This window comes from Carcharodon carcharias, chromosome 6 (assembly GCF_017639515.1).
Source record: "Carcharodon carcharias isolate sCarCar2 chromosome 6, sCarCar2.pri, whole genome shotgun sequence".
NCBI classification, from domain to species: Eukaryota; Metazoa; Chordata; class Chondrichthyes; order Lamniformes; family Lamnidae; genus Carcharodon; species Carcharodon carcharias.
The window spans coordinates 196,219,652-196,240,815 of record NC_054472.1 but is presented as its reverse complement, the minus strand read 5'-3'; positions in this window follow the sequence as shown (position 1 = coordinate 196,240,815).

Below are 21,164 nucleotides of genomic sequence, written 5' to 3'. Positions count from 1 at the left end.
TGCCCCTGTACCCCACACTCTCTGTGTCACTGCCCCTGTACCCCACACTCTCTGTGTCACTGCCCCTGTACCCCACACTCTCTGTGTCACTGCCCCTGTACCCCACACTCTCTGTGTCACTGCCCCTGTACCCCACACTCTCTGTGTCACTGCCCCTGTACCCCACACTCTCTGTGTCACTGCCCCTGTACCCCACACTCTCTGTGTCACTGCCCCTGTACCCCACACTCTCTGTGTCACTGCCCCTGTACCCCACACTCTCTGTGTCACTGCCCCTGTACCCCACACTCTCTGTGTCACTGCCCCTGTACCCCACACTCTCTGTGTCACTGCCCCTGTACCCCACACTCTCTGTGTCACTGCCCCTGTACCCCACACTCTCTGTGTCACTGCCCCTGTACCCCACACTCTCTGTGTCACTGCCCCTGTACCCCACACTCTCTGTGTCACTGCCCCTGTACCCCACACTCTCTGTGTCACTGCCCCTGTACCCCACACTCTCTGTGTCACTGCCCCTGTACCCCACACTCTCTGTGTCACTGCCCCTGTACCCCACACTCTCTGTGTCACTGCCCCTGTACCCCACACTCTCTGTGTCACTGCCCCTGTACCCCACACTCTCTGTGTCACTGCCCCTGTACCCCACACTCTCTGTGTCACTGCCCCTGTACCCCACACTCTCTGTGTCACTGCCCCTGTACCCCACACTCTCTGTGTCACTGCCCCTGTACCCCACACTCTCTGTGTCACTGCCCCTGTACCCCACACTCTCTGTGTCACTGCCCCTGTACCCCACACTCTCTGTGTCACTGCCCCTGTACCCCACACTCTCTGTGTCACTGCCCCTGTACCCCACACTCTCTGTGTCACTGCCCCTGTACCCCACACTCTCTGTGTCACTGCCCCTGTACCCCACACTCTCTGTGTCACTGCCCCTGTACCCCACACTCTCTGTGTCACTGCCCCTGTACCCCACACTCTCTGTGTCACTGCCCCTGTACCCCACACTCTCTGTGTCACTGCCCCTGTACCCCACACTCTCTGTGTCACTGCCCCTGTACCCCACACTCTCTGTGTCACTGCCCCTGTACCCCACACTCTCTGTGTCACTGCCCCTGTACCCCACACTCTCTGTGTCACTGCCCCTGTACCCCACACTCTCTGTGTCACTGCCCCTGTACCCCACACTCTCTGTGTCACTGCCCCTGTACCCCACACTCTCTGTGTCACTGCCCCTGTACCCCACACTCTCTGTGTCACTGCCCCTGTACCCCACACTCTCTGTGTCACTGCCCCTGTACCCCACACTCTCTGTGTCACTGCCCCTGTACCCCACACTCTCTGTGTCACTGCCCCTGTACCCCACACTCTCTGTGTCACTGCCCCTGTACCCCACACTCTCTGTGTCACTGCCCCTGTACCCCACACTCTCTGTGTCACTGCCCCTGTACCCCACACACTCTGTGTCAGTGTCCCTGTACCCCACACTCTCTGTGTCACTGCCCCTGTACCCCACACTCTCTGTGTCACTGCCCCTGTACCCCACACTCCCTGTGTCCCACCCCCTGTACCCCACTGTACTCTGTGTCTCTCACCCTGTACCCCACACTCTCTGTGTCACTCCCCCTGTACCCCAAAATCTCTGTGTCTTTCCCCCTGTACCCCACAATCTCTGTGTCAGTGCCCCTGTACCCCACACTCTCTGTCTCATTGACCCAGTGCCCCACACTCTCTGTGTCACTGCCCCTGTACCCCACACTCTCTGTGTCACTGCCCCTGTACCCCACCCTCTCTGTGTCGCTGCCCCTGTACCCCACACTCTCTGTGGAGCTGCTGCTGTACCCCAATCTCTCTGTGTCACTGTCCCTGTATCCCACACTCTCTGTGTCACTTCCCCTGAACCCCACACTGTCTGTGTCACTGCCCCTGTACCCCACACTCTCTGTGTCACTGCCCCTGTACCCCACACTCTCTGTGTCACTGCCCCTGTACCCCACACTCTCTGTGTCACTGCCCCTGTACCCCACACTCTCTGTGTCACTGCCCCTGTACCCCACACTCTCTGTGTCACTGCCCCTGTACCCCACACTCTCTGTGTCACTGCCCCTGTACCCCACACTCTCTGTGTCACTGCCCCTGTACCCCACACTCTCTGTGTCACTGCCCCTGTACCCCACACTCTCTGTGTCACTGCCCCTGTACCCCACACTCTCTGTGTCACTGCCCCTGTACCCCACACTCTCTGTGTCACTGCCCCTGTACCCCACACTCTCTGTGTCACTGCCCCTGTACCCCACACTCTCTGTGTCACTGCCCCTGTACCCCACACTCTCTGTGTCACTGCCCCTGTACCCCACACTCTCTGTGTCACTGCCCCTGTACCCCACACTCTCTGTGTCACTGCCCCTGTACCCCACACTCTCTGTGTCACTGCCCCTGTACCCCACACTCTCTGTGTCACTGCCCCTGTACCCCACACTCTCTGTGTCACTGCCCCTGTACCCCACACTCTCTGTGTCACTGCCCCTGTACCCCACACTCTCTGTGTCACTGCCCCTGTACCCCACACTCTCTGTGTCACTGCCCCTGTACCCCACACTCTCTGTGTCACTGCCCCTGTACCCCACACTCTCTGTGTCACTGCCCCTGTACCCCACACTCTCTGTGTCACTGCCCCTGTACCCCACACTCTCTGTGTCACTGCCCCTGTACCCCACACTCTCTGTGTCACTGCCCCTGTACCCCACACTCTCTGTGTCACTGCCCCTGTACCCCACACTCTCTGTGTCACTGCCCCTGTACCCCACACTCTCTGTGTCACTGCCCCTGTACCCCACACTCTCTGTGTCACTGCCCCTGTACCCCACACTCTCTGTGTCACTGCCCCTGTACCCCACACTCTCTGTGTCACTGCCCCTGTACCCCACACTCTCTGTGTCACTGCCCCTGTACCCCACACTCTCTGTGTCACTGCCCCTGTACCCCACACTCTCTGTGTCACTGCCCCTGTACCCCACACTCTCTGTGTCACTGCCCCTGTACCCCACACTCTCTGTGTCACTGCCCCTGTACCCCACACTCTCTGTGTCACTGCCCCTGTACCCCACACTCTCTGTGTCACTGCCCCTGTACCCCACACTCTCTGTGTCACTGCCCCTGTACCCCACACTCTCTGTGTCACTGCCCCTGTACCCCACACTCTCTGTGTCACTGCCCCTGTACCCCACACTCTCTGTGTCACTGCCCCTGTACCCCACACTCTCTGTGTCACTGCCCCTGTACCCCACACTCTCTGTGTCACTGCCCCTGTACCCCACACTCTCTGTGTCCCCCTGTACCCCACACTCTCTGTGTCACTGCCCCTGTACCCCACACTCTCTGTGTCACTGCCCCTGTACCCCACACTCTCTGTGTCACTGCCCCTGTACCCCACACTCTCTGTGTCACAGTCCCTGTACCCCACACTCTCTGTGTCACTGCCCCTGTACCCCACACTCTCTGTGTCACTGCCCCTGTACCCCACACTCTCTGTGTCACTGCCCCTGTACCCCACACTCTCTGTGTCACTCCCCCTGTACCCCACACTCTCTGTGTCACTCCCCCTGTACCCCACACTCTCTGTGTCACTGCCCCTGTACCCCACACTCTCTGTGTCACCGTCCCTGTACCCCACACTCTCTGTGTCACTGCCCCTGTACCCCACACTCTCTGTGTCACTGCCCCTGTACCCCACACTCTCTGTGTCACTGCCCCTGTACCCCACACTCTCTGTGTCACTGCCCCTGTACCCCACACTCTCTGTGTCACTGCCCCTGTACCCCACACTCTCTGTGTCACTGCCCCTGTACCCCACACTCTCTGTGTCACTGCCCCTGTACCCCACACTCTCTGTGTCACTGCCCCTGTACCCCACACTCTCTGTGTCACTGCCCCTGTACCCCACACTCTCTGTGTCACTGCCCCTGTACCCCACACTCTCTGTGTCACTGCCCCTGTACCCCACACTCTCTGTGTCACTGCCCCTGTACCCCACACTCTCTGTGTCACTGCCCCTGTACCCCACACTCTCTGTGTCACTGCCCCTGTACCCCACACTCTCTGTGTCACTGCCCCTGTACCCCACACTCTCTGTGTCACTGCCCCTGTACCCCACACTCTCTGTGTCACTGCCCCTGTACCCCACACTCTCTGTGTCACTGCCCCTGTACCCCACACTCTCTGTGTCACTGCCCCTGTACCCCACACTCTCTGTGTCACTGCCCCTGTACCCCACACTCTCTGTGTCACTGCCCCTGTACCCCACACTCTCTGTGTCACTGCCCCTGTACCCCACACTCTCTGTGTCACTGCCCCTGTACCCCACACTCTCTGTGTCACTCCCCTGTACCCCACACTCTCTGTGTCACTGCCCCTGTACCCCACACTCTCTGTGTCACTGCCCCTGTACCCCACACTCTCTGTGTCACTGCCCCTGTACCCCACACTCTCTGTGTCACTGCCCCTGTACCCCACACTCTCTGTGTCACTGCCCCTGTACCCCACACTCTCTGTGTCACTGCCCCTGTACCCCACACTCTCTGTGTCACTGCCCCTGTACCCCACACTCTCTGTGTCACTGCCCCTGTACCCCACACTCTCTGTGTCACTGCCCCTGTACCCCACACTCTCTGTGTCACTGCCCCTGTACCCCACACTCTCTGTGTCACTGCCCCTGTACCCCACACTCTCTGTGTCACTGCCCCTGTACCCCACACTCTCTGTGTCACTGCCCCTGTACCCCACACTCTCTGTGTCACTGCCCTGTACCCCACACTCTCTGTGTCACTGCCCCTGTACCCCACACTCTCTGTGTCACTGCCCCTGTACCCCACACTCTCTGTGTCACTGCCCCTGTACCCCACACTCTCTGTGTCACTGCCCCTGTACCCCACACTCTCTGTGTCACTGCCCCTGTACCCCACACTCTCTGTGTCACTGCCCCTGTACCCCACACTCTCTGTGTCACTGCCCCTGTACCCCACACTCTCTGTGTCACTGCCCCTGTACCCCACACTCTCTGTGTCACTGCCCCTGTACCCCACACTCTCTGTGTCACTGCCCCTGTACCCCACACTCTCTGTGTCACTGCCCCTGTACCCCACACTCTCTGTGTCACTGCCCCTGTACCCCACACTCTCTGTGTCACTGCCCCTGTACCCCACACTCTCTGTGTCACTGCCCCTGTACCCCACACTCTCTGTGTCACTGCCCCTGTACCCCACACTCTCTGTGTCACTGCCCCTGTACCCCACACTCTCTGTGTCACTGCCCCTGTACCCCACACTCTCTGTGTCACTGCCCCTGTACCCCACACTCTCTGTGTCACTGCCCCTGTACCCCACACTCTCTGTGTCACTGCCCCTGTACCCCACACTCTCTGTGTCACTGCCCCTGTACCCCACACTCTCTGTGTCACTGCCCCTGTACCCCACACTCTCTGTGTCACTGCCCCTGTACCCCACACTCTCTGTGTCACTGCCCCTGTACCCCACACTCTCTGTGTCACTGCCCCTGTACCCCACACTCTCTGTGTCACTGCCCCTGTACCCCACACTCTCTGTGTCACTGCCCCTGTACCCCACACTCTCTGTGTCACTGCCCCTGTACCCCACACTCTCTGTGTCACTGCCCCTGTACCCCACACTCTCTGTGTCACTGCCCCTGTACCCCACACTCTCTGTGTCACCCCTGTACCCCACACTCTCTGTGTCACTGCCCCTGTACCCCACACTCTCTGTGTCACTGCCCCTGTACCCCACACTCTCTGTGTCACTGCCCCTGTACCCCACACTCTCTGTGTCACTGCCCCTGTACCCCACACTCTCTGTGTCACTGCCCCTGTACCCCACACTCTCTGTGTCACTGCCCCTGTACCCCACACTCTCTGTGTCACTGCCCCTGTACCCCACACTCTCTGTGTCACTGCCCCTGTACCCCACACTCTCTGTGTCACTGCCCCTGTACCCCACACTCTCTGTGTCACTCCCCTGTACCCCACACTCTCTGTGTCACTGCCCCTGTACCCCACACTCTCTGTGTCACTGCCCCTGTACCCCACACTCTCTGTGTCACTGCCCCTGTACCCCACACTCTCTGTGTCACTGCCCCTGTACCCCACACTCTCTGTGTCACTGCCCCTGTACCCCACACTCTCTGTGTCACTGCCCCTGTACCCCACACTCTCTGTGTCACTGCCCCTGTACCCACACTCTCTGTGTCACAACCCCTGTACCCCACACTCTCTGTGTCACTGCCCCTGTACCCCACACTCTCTGTGTCACTGCCCCTGTACCCCACACTCTCTGTGTCACTGCCCCTGTACCCCACACTCTCTGTGTCACTGCCCCTGTACCCCACACTCTCTGTGTCACTGCCCCTGTACCCCACACTCTCTGTGTCACTGCCCCTGTACCCCACACTCTCTGTGTCACTGCCCCTGTACCCCACACTCTCTGTGTCACTGCCCCTGTACCCCACACTCTCTGTGTCACTGCCCCTGTACCCCACACTCTCTGTGTCACTGCCCCTGTACCCCACACTCTCTGTGTCACTGCCCCTGTACCCCACACTCTCTGTGTCACTGCCCCTGTACCCCACACTCTCTGTGTCACTGCCCCTGTACCCCACACTCTCTGTGTCACTGCCCCTGTACCCCACACTCTCTGTGTCACTGCCCCTGTACCCCACACTCTCTGTGTCACTGCCCCTGTACCCCACACTCTCTGTGTCACTGCCCTGTACCCCACACTCTCTGTGTCACTGCCCCTGTACCCCACACTCTCTGTGTCACTGCCCCTGTACCCCACACTCTCTGTGTCACTGCCCCTGTACCCCACACTCTCTGTGTCACTGCCCCTGTACCCCACACTCTCTGTGTCACTGCCCCTGTACCCCACACTCTCTGTGTCACTGCCCCTGTACCCCACACTCTCTGTGTCACTGCCCCTGTACCCCACACTCTCTGTGTCACTGCCCTGTACCCCACACTCTCTGTGTCACTGCCCCTGTACCCCACACTCTCTGTGTCACTGCCCCTGTACCCCACACTCTCTGTGTCACTGCCCCTGTACCCCACACTCTCTGTGTCACTGCCCCTGTACCCCACACTCTCTGTGTCACTGCCCCTGTACCCCACACTCTCTGTGTCACTGCCCCTGTACCCCACACTCTCTGTGTCACTGCCCCTGTACCCCACACTCTCTGTGTCACTGCCCCTGTACCCCACACTCTCTGTGTCACTGCCCCTGTACCCCACACTCTCTGTGTCACTGCCCCTGTACCCCACACTCTCTGTGTCACTCCCCCTGTACCCCACACTCTCTGTGTCACTGCCCCTGTACCCCACACTCTCTGTGTCACTGCCCCTGTACCCCACACTCTCTGTGTCACTCCCCTGTACCCCACACCCTCTGTGTCACTGCCCCTGTACCCCACACTCTCTGTGTCACTGCCCCTGTACCCCACACTCTCTGTGTCACTGCCCCTGTACCCCACACTCTCTGTGTCACTGCCCCTGTACCCCACACTCTCTGTGTCACTGCCCCTGTACCCCACACTCTCTGTGTCACTGCCCCTGTACCCCACACTCTCTGTGTCACTGCCCCTGTACCCCACACTCTCTGTGTCACTGCCCCTGTACCCCACACTCTCTGTGTCACTGCCCCTGTACCCCACACTCTCTGTGTCACTGCCCCTGTACCCCACACTCTCTGTGTCACTGCCCCTGTACCCCACACTCTCTGTGTCACTGCCCCTGTACCCCACACTCTCTGTGTCACTGCCCCTGTACCCCACACTCTCTGTGTCACTGCCCCTGTACCCCACACTCTCTGTGTCACTGCCCCTGTACCCCACACTCTCTGTGTCACTGCCCCTGTACCCCACACTCTCTGTGTCACTGCCCCTGTACCCCACACTCGCTGTCTCACTGCCCCTGTACCCCACACTCTCTGTGTCTTTCCCCCTGTACCCCACATTCTCTGTGTCACTGCCCTTGTACCCCACACTATCTGAATAACTGCCCCTGTACCCCACACTCTCTGATCAGTGGCAGCTGCGTCTGGCTCCATCACTGCCCCTGTACCCCACACTTTCTGTGTCACTCCCCAGTACCCCACACTCTCTGTGTCCCTGCTGTACCCCACACTCTCAGTCACTGTCCCTGTCGACCTCGCTCAGCTACCTGGATAATCCGAACCGCCTCATCAGTGCTCTGAGGAGCCTCTTCCTCCTGTAATAGCCTCAGAATGGAGGGGGAAAGGAATAGAGACGGGAAAATATCAGCGTGGCGAGGTATCGTGCCATACACATTCTGGAAAGTTCAACTGTCATCGCACCCAGTGAGACCAGAACATCTCCCAATCACACCGTGAGAAGAGGAACATGGCACAGATACACAGTGAGACAGGCATCATCACACAGTCATACACTGAGACTGGGATCATCGCACAAAGACGCAGAGACACTGGGAAAATCGCACAATAACACAGTGAGACTGGGATTATCGCACAATCAGACAGTGAGACTGGGATTATCGCATAGTCACACAGTGAGACTGGCAACATGGCACAGCCACACAGTAACACTGGGAACATCACACAGTCAAACAGTGAGACTAGGAACATTGCACAATTACACAGTGAAACTGGGATCATCGCACAGTCACACAGTGAGCCTGGGATCATTGCACAGTCACAGAGACAGACTGGGATCATCGCACAATCACACAGTGAGACTGGGATCATCGCACAATCACACAGTGAGACTGGGATCATCGCACAATCACACAATGAGACTGGGAACATCGAACCATCACACAGTGAGACTGGGATCATCGCACAATCACACAATGAGACGGGGATCATTGCACAGTCACACAGTGAGACTCGGATCATCCCACAGTCACACAGTGAGACTGGGATCATCGCAAAGTCATACAATGAGACTGGGTATATCGCACAGTGACACAATGAAACTGGGCACATCGCACAGTCACACAGTGAGAATGGGTTAATCGCAAAGTCACACTGAGAGACTGGGATCATCGCACAGTCACACAGTGAGACTGGGATCAGTGCACAGTCACAGAATCAGACTGGGATCATCGCACAATCACACAGTGAGACTGGGATCATTGCACAGTCACACAATGAGACTGGGAACATCGAACCGTCACACAGTGAGACTGGGTTCATCACACAATCACACGGTGAGACTGGGAACATCGCAAAGCCACAGAATCAGACTGGGATCATCGCACATTCACACAATGAGACTGGGATCATCGCACAGTCACACAGTAAGACTGGGATCATCGCACAATCACACAATGAGACTGGGAACATCAAACCGTCACACAGAGAGACTGGGATCATCGCACAATCACACAGTGAGACAGGGATCATCGCACAGTCACATAGTGAGAATGGGATCATCGAACAGTCACATAGTGAGACTGGGATCAGTGCACAGTCACAGAATCAGACTGGGATCATCGCACAGTCACACAGTGAGACAGGGATCACCACCCAGTCACACAATGAGACTGGGAACATCGAACCGTCACACAGAGAAACTGGGATCTTCGCACAATCACACAGTAAGACTGGGAACATTGCACAGTCACACAGTGAGACAGGGATCATCGCACAGTCACATAGTGAGAATGGGATCATCGAACAGTCACATAGTGAGACTGGGATCATCGCACAGTCACACAATGAGACAGTGATCATCACACTGTCACACAGAGAGACTCGGAATATCGCACAGTCACCCAGAGAGAGTGGGAACATCGTACAGTCACACAGAGAGACTGGGGACATTGCACAGTCACAAAGTGAGTCTAGGATCATCACACAGTCACACAGGGAGACTGGGATCATCACACAGTCACACAGTGAGACGGGGAACATCAAACAGTCACACATTGAGAATGGGATCATTGCACAGTCACACAATGAGACTTGGAAATCGAACTGTCACCAGAGAGACTGGGATCATTGCACAATGACACACTGAGATTGGGAACATTGCACAGTCACAGAATCAGAATATGATCATCGCACAATCACACAATGAGACTGGGATCATCACACAGTCACACCGTGAGACTGGGATTATCGTACAATCACACAATGAGACTGGGAACATCAAACAGTCACACTTTGAGAATGGGATCATCGCACAGTCGTACAGTGAGACTGGGATCATTGCACAGTCACACAGTGAGCCTCAGATCATCCCACAGTCAGACAGTGAGACTGAGATCATCGCAAAGTCGCACAATGAGACTGGGAACATTGAACAGTCACACAGTGAAACTGCGATCATCGCAAAGTCACACAATGAGACTGGGAACATTGCACAGTCACAAAGTGACACTGGAATCATCGCACAGTCACATAGTGAGACTGGGATGATCGGTCAGTCACACAGTGAGACTGGGAACATTGAACAGTCACACAATGGGACTGGGATCATCGCACAGTCACACAGTGAGACTGGGATAATCGCAAAGTCACACAATGAGACTGGGAACATTGCACAGTCACACAATGGGACTGGGATCATTGCACAGTCACACAGTGAGACTGGGAAGATTGCACACTCACACAGTGGGATTAGGATCATCGCACAGTCACACAGTGAGATTGGGATCATTGCAAATTCACACAATGAGATTGGGAACATTGCACAATCACACAGTGGGATTGGGATCATTGCAAAGTCACACAATGAGACTGAGATCATTGCACAGTCATACTGAGAGACTCGGAATATCGCACAGTCACCCAGTGAGACTGGGAACATCGTACAGTCACACAGAGAGACTGGGAACATCGTACAGTCACACAGAGAGACTGGGAACATTGCACAGTCACACAGAGAGTCTGGGATCATCGCACAGTCACACAGGGAGACTGGGATCATTGCACAGTCACACAATGAGACTGGGAACATCAAACAGTCACACATTGAGAATGGCACCATTGCACAGTCGTACAGTGAGACTGGGATCATCGCACAGTCAGAGAATCAGACTGGGATCATCGCACAATCACACAGTGAGACTGGGATCATTGCACAGTCACAGAATTAGACTGGGATCATCGCACAATCACACAGTGAGACTGGGATCATCGCACAGCCACAGAATCAGACTGGGATCATCGCACAATCACACAATGAGACTGGGAACATCGAACCGTCACACAGAGAAACTGGGATCATCGCACAATCACACAGTGAGCCTGGGATCATCGCACAGTCACATAGTGAGCCTTGGATCATCCCACCGTCAAACAGTGAGACTGGGATCATTGCACAGTCACACAGTGAGCCTCGGATCATCCCACAGTCAAACAGTGAGACTGGGATCATCGCAAAGTCATACAATGAGATTGGGAACATCGCACAGTCACCCAGAGATACTGGGAACATCGCACAGTCACCCAGTGAGACAGGGATCATCGCACAGCTACATTGTGAGACTGGGAACATCGCACAGTCACACAGGGAGACTGGGATCATCGCACAGTCACACAATGAGACGGGAACATGAAACAGTCACACATTGAGAATGGGATCATTGCACAGTTATACAGTAAGACTGGGATCATTGCACAGTCACAGAATCAGACTGGGATCATCGCACAATCACACAGTGAGACAGGGATCACCACCCAGTCACACAATGAGACTGGGAACATCGAACCGTCACACAGAGAAACTGGGATCTTCGCACAATCACACAGTGAGACTGGGAACATTGCACAGTCACACAGTGAGACAGGGATCATCGCACAGTCACATAGTGAGAATGGGATCATCGAACAGTCACATAGTGAGACTGGGATCATCGCACAATCACACAATGAGACGGGGATCATTGCACAGTCACACAGTGAGACTCGGATCATCCCACAGTCACACAGTGAGACTGGGATCATCGCAAAGTCATACAATGAGACTGGGTATATCGCACAGTGACACAATGAAACTGGGCACATCGCACAGTCACACAATGAGAATGGGTTAATCGCAAAGTCACACTGTGAGACTGGGATCATCGCACAGTCACACAGTGAGACTGGGATCAGTGCACAGTCACAGAATCAGACTGGGATCATCGCACAATCACACAGTGAGACTGGGATCATTGCACAGTCACACAATGAGACTGGGAACATCGAACCGTCACACAGTGAGACTGGGTTCATCACACAATCACACGGTGAGACTGGGAACATCGCAAAGCCACAGAATCAGACTGGGATCATCGCACATTCACACAATGAGACTGGGATCATCGCACAGTCACACAGTAAGACTGGGATCATCGCACAATCACACAATGAGACTGGGAACATCGAACCGTCACACAGAGAGACTAGGATCATCGCACAATCGCACAGTGAGACTGGGAACATTGCACAGTCACACAGTGAGACAGGGATCATCGCACAGTCACATAGTGAGAATGGGATCATCGAACAGTCACATAGTGAGACTGGGATCATCGCACAGTCACACAATGAGACAGTGATCATCACACAGTCACACAGAGAGACTCGGAATATCGCACAGTCACCCAGAGAGAGTGGGAACATCGTACAGTCACACAGAGAGACTGGGGACATTGCACAGTCACAAAGTGAGTCTAGGATCATCGCACAGTCACACAGGGAGACTGGGATCATCACACAGTCACACAGTGAGACTGGGAACATCAAACAGTCACACATTGAGAATGGGATCATTGCACAGTCACACCATGAGACTGGGATTATCGCACAATCACACAATGAGACTGGGGAACATCAAACAGTCACACTTTGAGAATGGGATCATCGCACAGTCGTACAGTGAGACTGGGATCATTGCACAGTCACACAGTGAGCCTCAGATCATCCCACAGTCAGACAGTGAGACTGAGATCATCGCAAAGTCGCACAATGAGACTGGGAACATTGAACAGTCACACAGTGAAACTGCGATCATCGCAAATTCACACAATGAGACTGGGAACATTGCACAGTCACAAAGTGACACTGGAATCATCGCACAGTCACATAGTGAGACTGGGATGATCGGTCAGTCACACAGTGAGACTGGGAAAATTGCACAGTCAAACACAATGGGACTGGGATCATCGCACAGTCACACAGTGAGACTGGGATAATTGCAAAGTCACACAATGAGACTGGGAACATTGCACAGTTACACAATGGGACTGGGATCATTGCACAGTCACACAGTGAGACTGGGAAGATTGCACACTCACACAGTGGGATTAGGATCATCGCACAGTCACACAGTGAGATTGGGATCATTGCAAATTCACACAATGAGATTGGGAACATTGCACAATCACACAGTGGGATTGGGATCATTGCAAAGTCACACAATGAGACTGAGATCATTGCACAGTCATACTGAGAGACTCGGAATATCGCACAGTCACCCAGTGAGACTGGGAACATCGTACAGTCACACAGAGAGACTGGGAACATCGTACAGTCACACAGAGAGACTGGGAACATTGCACAGTCACACAGAGAGTCTGGGATCATCGCACAGTCACACAGGGAGACTGGGATCATTGCACAGTCACACAATGAGACTGGGAACATCAAACAGTCACACATTGAGAATGGCACCATTGCACAGTCGTACAGTGAGACTGGGATCATCGCACAGTCAGAGAATCAGACTGGGATCATCGCACAATCACACAGTGAGACTGGGATCATCGCACAGCCACAGAATCAGACTGGGATCATCGCACAATCACACAATGAGACTGGGAACATCGAACCGTCACACAGAGAAACTGGGATCATCGCACAATCACACAGTGAGCCTGGGATCATCGCACAGTCACATAGTGAGCCTTGGATCATCAAACCGTCAAACAGTGAGACTGGGATCATTGCACAGTCACACAGTGAGCCTCGGATCATCCCACAGTCAAACAGTGAGACTGGGATCATCGCAAAGTCATACAATGAGATTGGGAACATCGCACAGTCACCCAGAGATACTGGGAACATCGCACAGTCACCCAGTGAGACAGGGATCATCGCACAGCTACATTGTGAGACTGGGAACATCGCACAGTCACACAGGGAGACTGGGATCATCGCACAGTCACACAATGAGACGGGAACATGAAACAGTCACACATTGAGAATGGGATCATTGCACAGTTATACAGTGAGAGTGGGATCATTGCACAGTCACAGAATCAGACTGGGATCATCGCACAATCACACAGTGAGACAGGGATCACCACCCAGTCACACAATGAGACTGGGAACATCGAACCGTCACACAGAGAAACTGGGATCTTCGCACAATCACACAGTGAGACTGGGAACATTGCACAGTCACACAGTGAGACAGGGATCATCGCACAGTCACATAGTGAGAATGGGATCATCGAACAGTCACATAGTGAGACTGGGATCATCGCACAGTCACACAATGAGACAGTGATCATCGCACAGTCACACAGAGAGGCTCGGAATATCGCACAGTCACCCAGAGAGAGTGGGAACATCGTACAGTCACACAGAGAGACTGGGAACATTGCACAGTCACAAAGTGAGACTGGGATCATCGCACAGTCACACAGGGAGACTGCGATCATCGCAAAGTCACACAATGAGACTGGGAACATCGCACATTCACACAGTGAAACTCGGAACATCGCGCAGTCACACAGTGAGAATGGGATCATCGCACAGTCGTACAGTGAGACTGGGATCATCGCACAGCTACATAGTGAGACTGGGAACATCACACAGTCACACATTGAGAATGGGATCATTGCACAGTCACACAGTGAGACTTGGATCATCCCATAGTCACACAGTGAGACTGGGAATATCGCACTGTCACACAGTGAGACTGGGATCATCGCACAATCAAACAGTGAGACTGGGAATATCGCACTGTCACACAGTGAGACTGGGATCATCGCACAATCAAACATTGAGACTGGGAACATCGCACAGTCACACAGTGAGTCTGGGATCATTTCACAGTCACACCGTGAGACTGGGATCGTTGCAAAGTCACCCAGTGAGATTCGGAAAAACGCACAGTCACCCAATGAGACCGGAACATGGCACAGTTACACAGTGAGACTGGGATCATCGCACAGTCACACAGTAAGATTGGGATCAACGCACAGTCACACATTGAGACTGGGAACATCGAAAAGTCATACAGTGAGACTGGGAACATCAACAGTCACACAGTGAGACTGGGAACATCGCACAGTCACAGAGCGAGAATGGTATCATCGCGCAGTCACACAGCGAGTCTGGGATCATCGCACAGTCACAGAGCGAGACTGGTATCATCGCACAGTGACACAATTTGACTGTGAACATCGCACAATCATACAGTGAGACTGGGATCATCGCACAGTCACACAGTGAATCTACGATCATCGCAAAGTCACACATTGAGACTGGGATCATTTCACAGTCACACCGTGAGACTGGGATCGTTGCAAAGTCACACAGTGAGATTTGGATAAACACACAGTCACCCAGTGAGACCTAACGTGGCACAGTTACACATTGAGACTGGGATCATCGCACAGTTACACAGTGAGATTGGGATCATCACACAATCACACACTGAGACTGGGATCATTGCACAATCACACAGAGAGACTCGGAATATCGCACAGTCACCCAGTGAGACTGAGAACATCGTACAGTCACACAGAGAGACTGGGAACATTGCACAGTCACACAGTGAGACTGGGATCATCGCACAGTCACACAGAGAGACTGGGATCATCGCACAGTCACACAATGAGACGGGAACATCAAACAGTCACACATTGAGAATGGGATCATTGCACAGTCACACAATGAGACTGGGAACATCGAACCGTCACACAGTGAGACTGGGATCATCGCACAGTCACATGGTGAGACTGGGAACATCGCACAGCCACAGAATCAGACTGGGATCATCGCACAATCACACAATGAGACTGGGAACATCGAACCATCACACAGTGAGACTGGGATCATCGCACAATCACACAGTGAGACTGGGATCATTGCACAGTCACATGGTGAGACTGGGAACATCGCACAGCCACAGAATCAGACTGGGATCATCGCACAATCACACAATGAGACTGGGAACATCGAACCGTTACACTGTGAGACCGGGATCATCGCAAAGTCACACAGTGAGACTGGGAACATTGCACATTCACACAATGGGACTGGGATCATCACAAAGTCACACAGTGAGACTGGGAACATCGCAAAGTCACACAATGAGACTGGGAACATTGCACAGTCACACAGTGGGACTGGGATCATCGAAAAATGCCATAGTGAGACTGGGAAAATCACACAGTCACACAGTGAGACTGGGAACATCGCACAGTCACACAGTGAGAAAGGGTTAATCAAAAGGTCAAACTGTCAGACTGGGATCATGGCACAGTCACACCATGAGACTGGGATCAGCGCACCGTCACACAGTGAGACTGGGATCAGCGCTCTGTCACACAGTGAGACTGGGATCATCGCACTGTCACACAGTTAGAATGGGATCATCGCACAGTCACACAGTGAGACTGGGAACATTGCACATTCACAAAATGGGACTGGGATCATCGCACAGTCACACAGTGAGACTGGGATCAACGCAAAGTCACACAATGAGACTGGGAACATTGCACTGTCACACAGTGAGACTGGGATCAGCGCACTGTCACACAGTGAGACTGGGATCATCGCACTGTCACACAGTGAGACTGGGATCATCGCACAGTCACACAGTGAGATTGGGATCATCGCACAGTCACACAGTGAGACTTGGATCATCGCACAGTCACACAGTGAGATTCGGAATATCGCACAGTCACCCAGTGAGAACGGAACATGGCACAGTGACACATTGAGACTGGGATTATCGCACAGTTACACAATGAGACTGGGATCATCGCACAGTCACACAGGGAGACTGGGATCATCGCACAGTCACACAATGAGACGGGAACATCAAACAGTCACACATTGAGGATAGGATCATTGCACAGTCAACACAATGAGACTGGGAACATCGAACCATCACACAGTGAGAATGGGATCATCGCACAGTCACATAGTGAGACTGGGAACATCGCACAGCCACAGAATCAGACTGGGATCATCGCACAATCACACAGTGAGACTGGGAACATCGAACCATCACACAGTGAGACTGGGAACATTGCACAGTCACAAAGTGAGAAAGGGATCATCGCACAGTCACATAGTGAGACTGGGACCTTCGCACTTTCACACATTGAGAATGGGATCATCGCAGAGTCGTACAGTGAGACTGGGATCATTGCACAGTCACAAAGTGACACAGGGATCATCGCACAGTCACACAGTGAGACTGGGATCATCGCAAAGTCACACAATGAGACTGGGAACATTTCACATTCACACAATGGGACTGGGGTCATGGCACAGTCACAAAGTGAGATTGGGATCATCGCAAAGTCACACAATGAGACTGCGAACATTGCACATTCACACAATGGGACTGGGATCATCGCACAGTCACACAGTGAGACTGGGATCATCGCAAAGTCACACAATGAGACTGGGAACATTGCACAGTCACACAGTGGGACTGGGACCATCGAAAAATGACATAGTGAGACTGGGAAAATCACACAGTCACACAGTGAGACTGTGAACATCGCACAGTCACACAGTGAGAAAGGGTTAATCAAAAGGACAAACTGTGAGACTGGGATCATGGCACAGTCACACCATGAGACTGGGATCAGCGCACTGTCACACAATGAGACTCGGATCAGTGCACTGTCACACAGTGAGACTGGGAACATCGCACAGTCACACAGTGAGATTGGGATCATCGCACAGTCACACAGTGAGATTCGGAAAATCGCACAGTCACCCAGTGAGAACGGAACATGGCACAGTGACACATTTAGACTGGGATCATCGCACAGTTACACAGTGAGATTGGGATCATCACACAATCTCACAGAGAGACTGGGATCATCGCACAGTCACACAGTGAGACTGGGATCATCGCAAAGTCACACAATGAGACTGGGAACATTGCACAGTCACACAGTAGGACTGGGATCATCGAAAATTGACAAAGTGAGACTCGGAACATCACACAGTCACACAGTGAGACTGGGAACATCGCACAGTCACACAATGAGACGGGAACATCAAACAGTCACACATTGAGAATGGGATCATTGGACAGTCACACAATGGGACTGGGAACATCGAACCGTCACACAGTGAGACTGGGATCATCGCACAGTCACATGGTGAGACTGGGAACATCGCACAGCCACAGAATCAGACTGGGATCATCGCACAATCACACAATGAGACTGGAACATCGAACCGTCACACAGTGAGACTGGGATCATTGCACAGTCACGTGGTGAGACTGGGAACATCACACAGCCACAGAATCAGACTGGGATCATCGCACAATCACACAATGAGACTGGGAATATCGAACCGTCACACAGTGAGACTGGGATCATCGCACTGTCCCACAGTTTTAATGGGATCATCGCACAGTCACACAGTGAGACTGGGAAAATCGCACATTCACACAGAGAGACTGGGATCATCGCACAGTCACACAGAGAGACAGGGATCATCGCACAGTCACACAGTGAGACTGGGATCATCACACAGTCACACAATGAGACTGGGAACATTGCACAGTCACACAGTAGGACTGAGATCATCGAAAAATGAGAAAGTGAGACTGGGAACATCACACAGTCACACAGTGAGACTGGGAACATCGCACATTCACACAGAGAGAATGGGATAATTGCACAGTCACACAATGGGACTGGGAACATCGAACCGTCACACAGTGAGACTGGGATCATTGCACAGTCACATGGTGAGACTGGGAACATCGCACAGCCACAGAATCAGACTGGGATCATCGCACAATCACACAATGAGACTGGGAACATCGAACCGTTACTCTGTGAGACCGGGATCATCGCAAAGTCACACAATGAGACTGGGAACATTGCACATTCACACAATGGGACTGGGATCATCACAAAGTCACACAGTGAGACTGGGATCATCGCAAACTCACACAATGAGACTGGGAACATTGCACAGTCACACAGTGGGACTGGGATCATCGAAAAATGCCATAGTGAGACTGGGAAAATCACACAGTCACACAGTGAGACCTGGGAACATCGCACAGTCACACAGTGAGAAAGGGTTAATCAAAAGGTCAAACTGTCAGACTGGGATCATGGCACAGTCACACCATGAGACTGGGATCAGCGCACCGTCACACAGTGAGACTGGGATCAGCGCTCTGTCACACAGTGAGACTGGGATCATCGCACTGTCACACAGTTAGAATGGGATCATCGCACAGTCACACAGTGAGACTGGGAACATTGCACATTCACAAAATGGGACTGGGATCATCGCACAGTCACACAGTGAGACTGGGATCATCGCAAAGTCACACAATGAGACTGGGAACATTGCACTGTCACACAGTGAGACTGGGATCAGCGCACTGTCACACAGTGAGACTGGGATCAGCGCACTGTCACACAGTGAGACTGGGATCATCGCACAGTCACACAGTGAGATTGGGATCATCGCACAGTCACACAGTGAGACTTGGATCATCGCACAGTCACACAGTGAGATTCGGAATATCGCACAGTCACCCAGTGAGAACGGAACATGGCACAGTGACACATTGAGACTGGGATTATCGCACAGTTACACAATGAGACTGGGATCATCGCACAGTCACACAGTGAGACTGGGATCATCGCACAGTCACACAGTGAGATTGGGATCATCGCACAGTCACACAGTGAGACTTGGATCATCGCACAGTCACACAGTGAGATTCGGAATATCGCACAGTCACCCAGTGAGAACGGAACATGGCACAGTGACACATTGAGACTGGGATTATCGCACAGTTACACAATGAGACTGGGATCATCGCACAGTCACACAGTGAGACTGGGATCATCGCACAGTCACACAGGGAGACTGGGATCATCGCACAGTCAAACAGTGATACTGGGAACATCGCACAGTCACACATTGAGAATGGGATCATCGCACAGTCACACAGTGAGACTGGGATCATCGAACAGTCACACAGTGAGAAGGGATCATCGCACAGTCACACAGTGAGACTGGAACATCGCAACAGTCACAGAATGAGACTGGGATCATCGCACAATCACACAATGAGACTGGGAAACATCGAACATCACACAGTGAGACTGGGATCATTGCACAGTCACACAGTTAAACTGGGAACATCGCACAGTCACACAGTGAGACTGGGATCATCGCACAGTCACACAGTGAGAATGGGATCATCGCACAGTCACACAGTGAGACTGGGATCATTGCACAGTCACACAGTGAGACTGGGATCATCGCACAGTCACACAGTGAGACTGGGATCATCGCACAGTCACACAGTGAGACTGGGATCATCGCACAGTCACACAGTGAGACTGGGATCATCGCACAGTCACACAGTGAGACTGGGATCATTGCACAGTCACACAGTGGGACTGGGATCATCGCACAGTCACACAGTGAGACTGGGATCATCGCAAAGTCACACAATGAGACTGGGAACATTGCACAGTCACACAGTGGGACTGGGATCATCGAAAAATGACAAAGTGAGACTGGGAACATCACACAGTCACACAGTGAGACTGGGAACATCGCACAGTCACACAGTGGGACTGGGACCATCGAAAAATGACATAGTGAGACTGGGAAAATCACACAGTCACACAGTGAGACTGTGAACATCGCACAGTCACACAGTGAAAAGGGAAATCAAACAGGAACAAACTGTGAGACTGGGATCATCGCACAGTCACACCATGAGACTGGGATCAGCGCACTGTCACACAGTGAGACTGGGACATCGCACAGTCACACAGTGAGACTGGGAACATCGCACAGTCACACAGTGAGATTTGGGATCATCGCACAGTCACACAGTGAGACTGGGAAATCGCACAGTCACACAGTGAGACTGGATCATCGCAC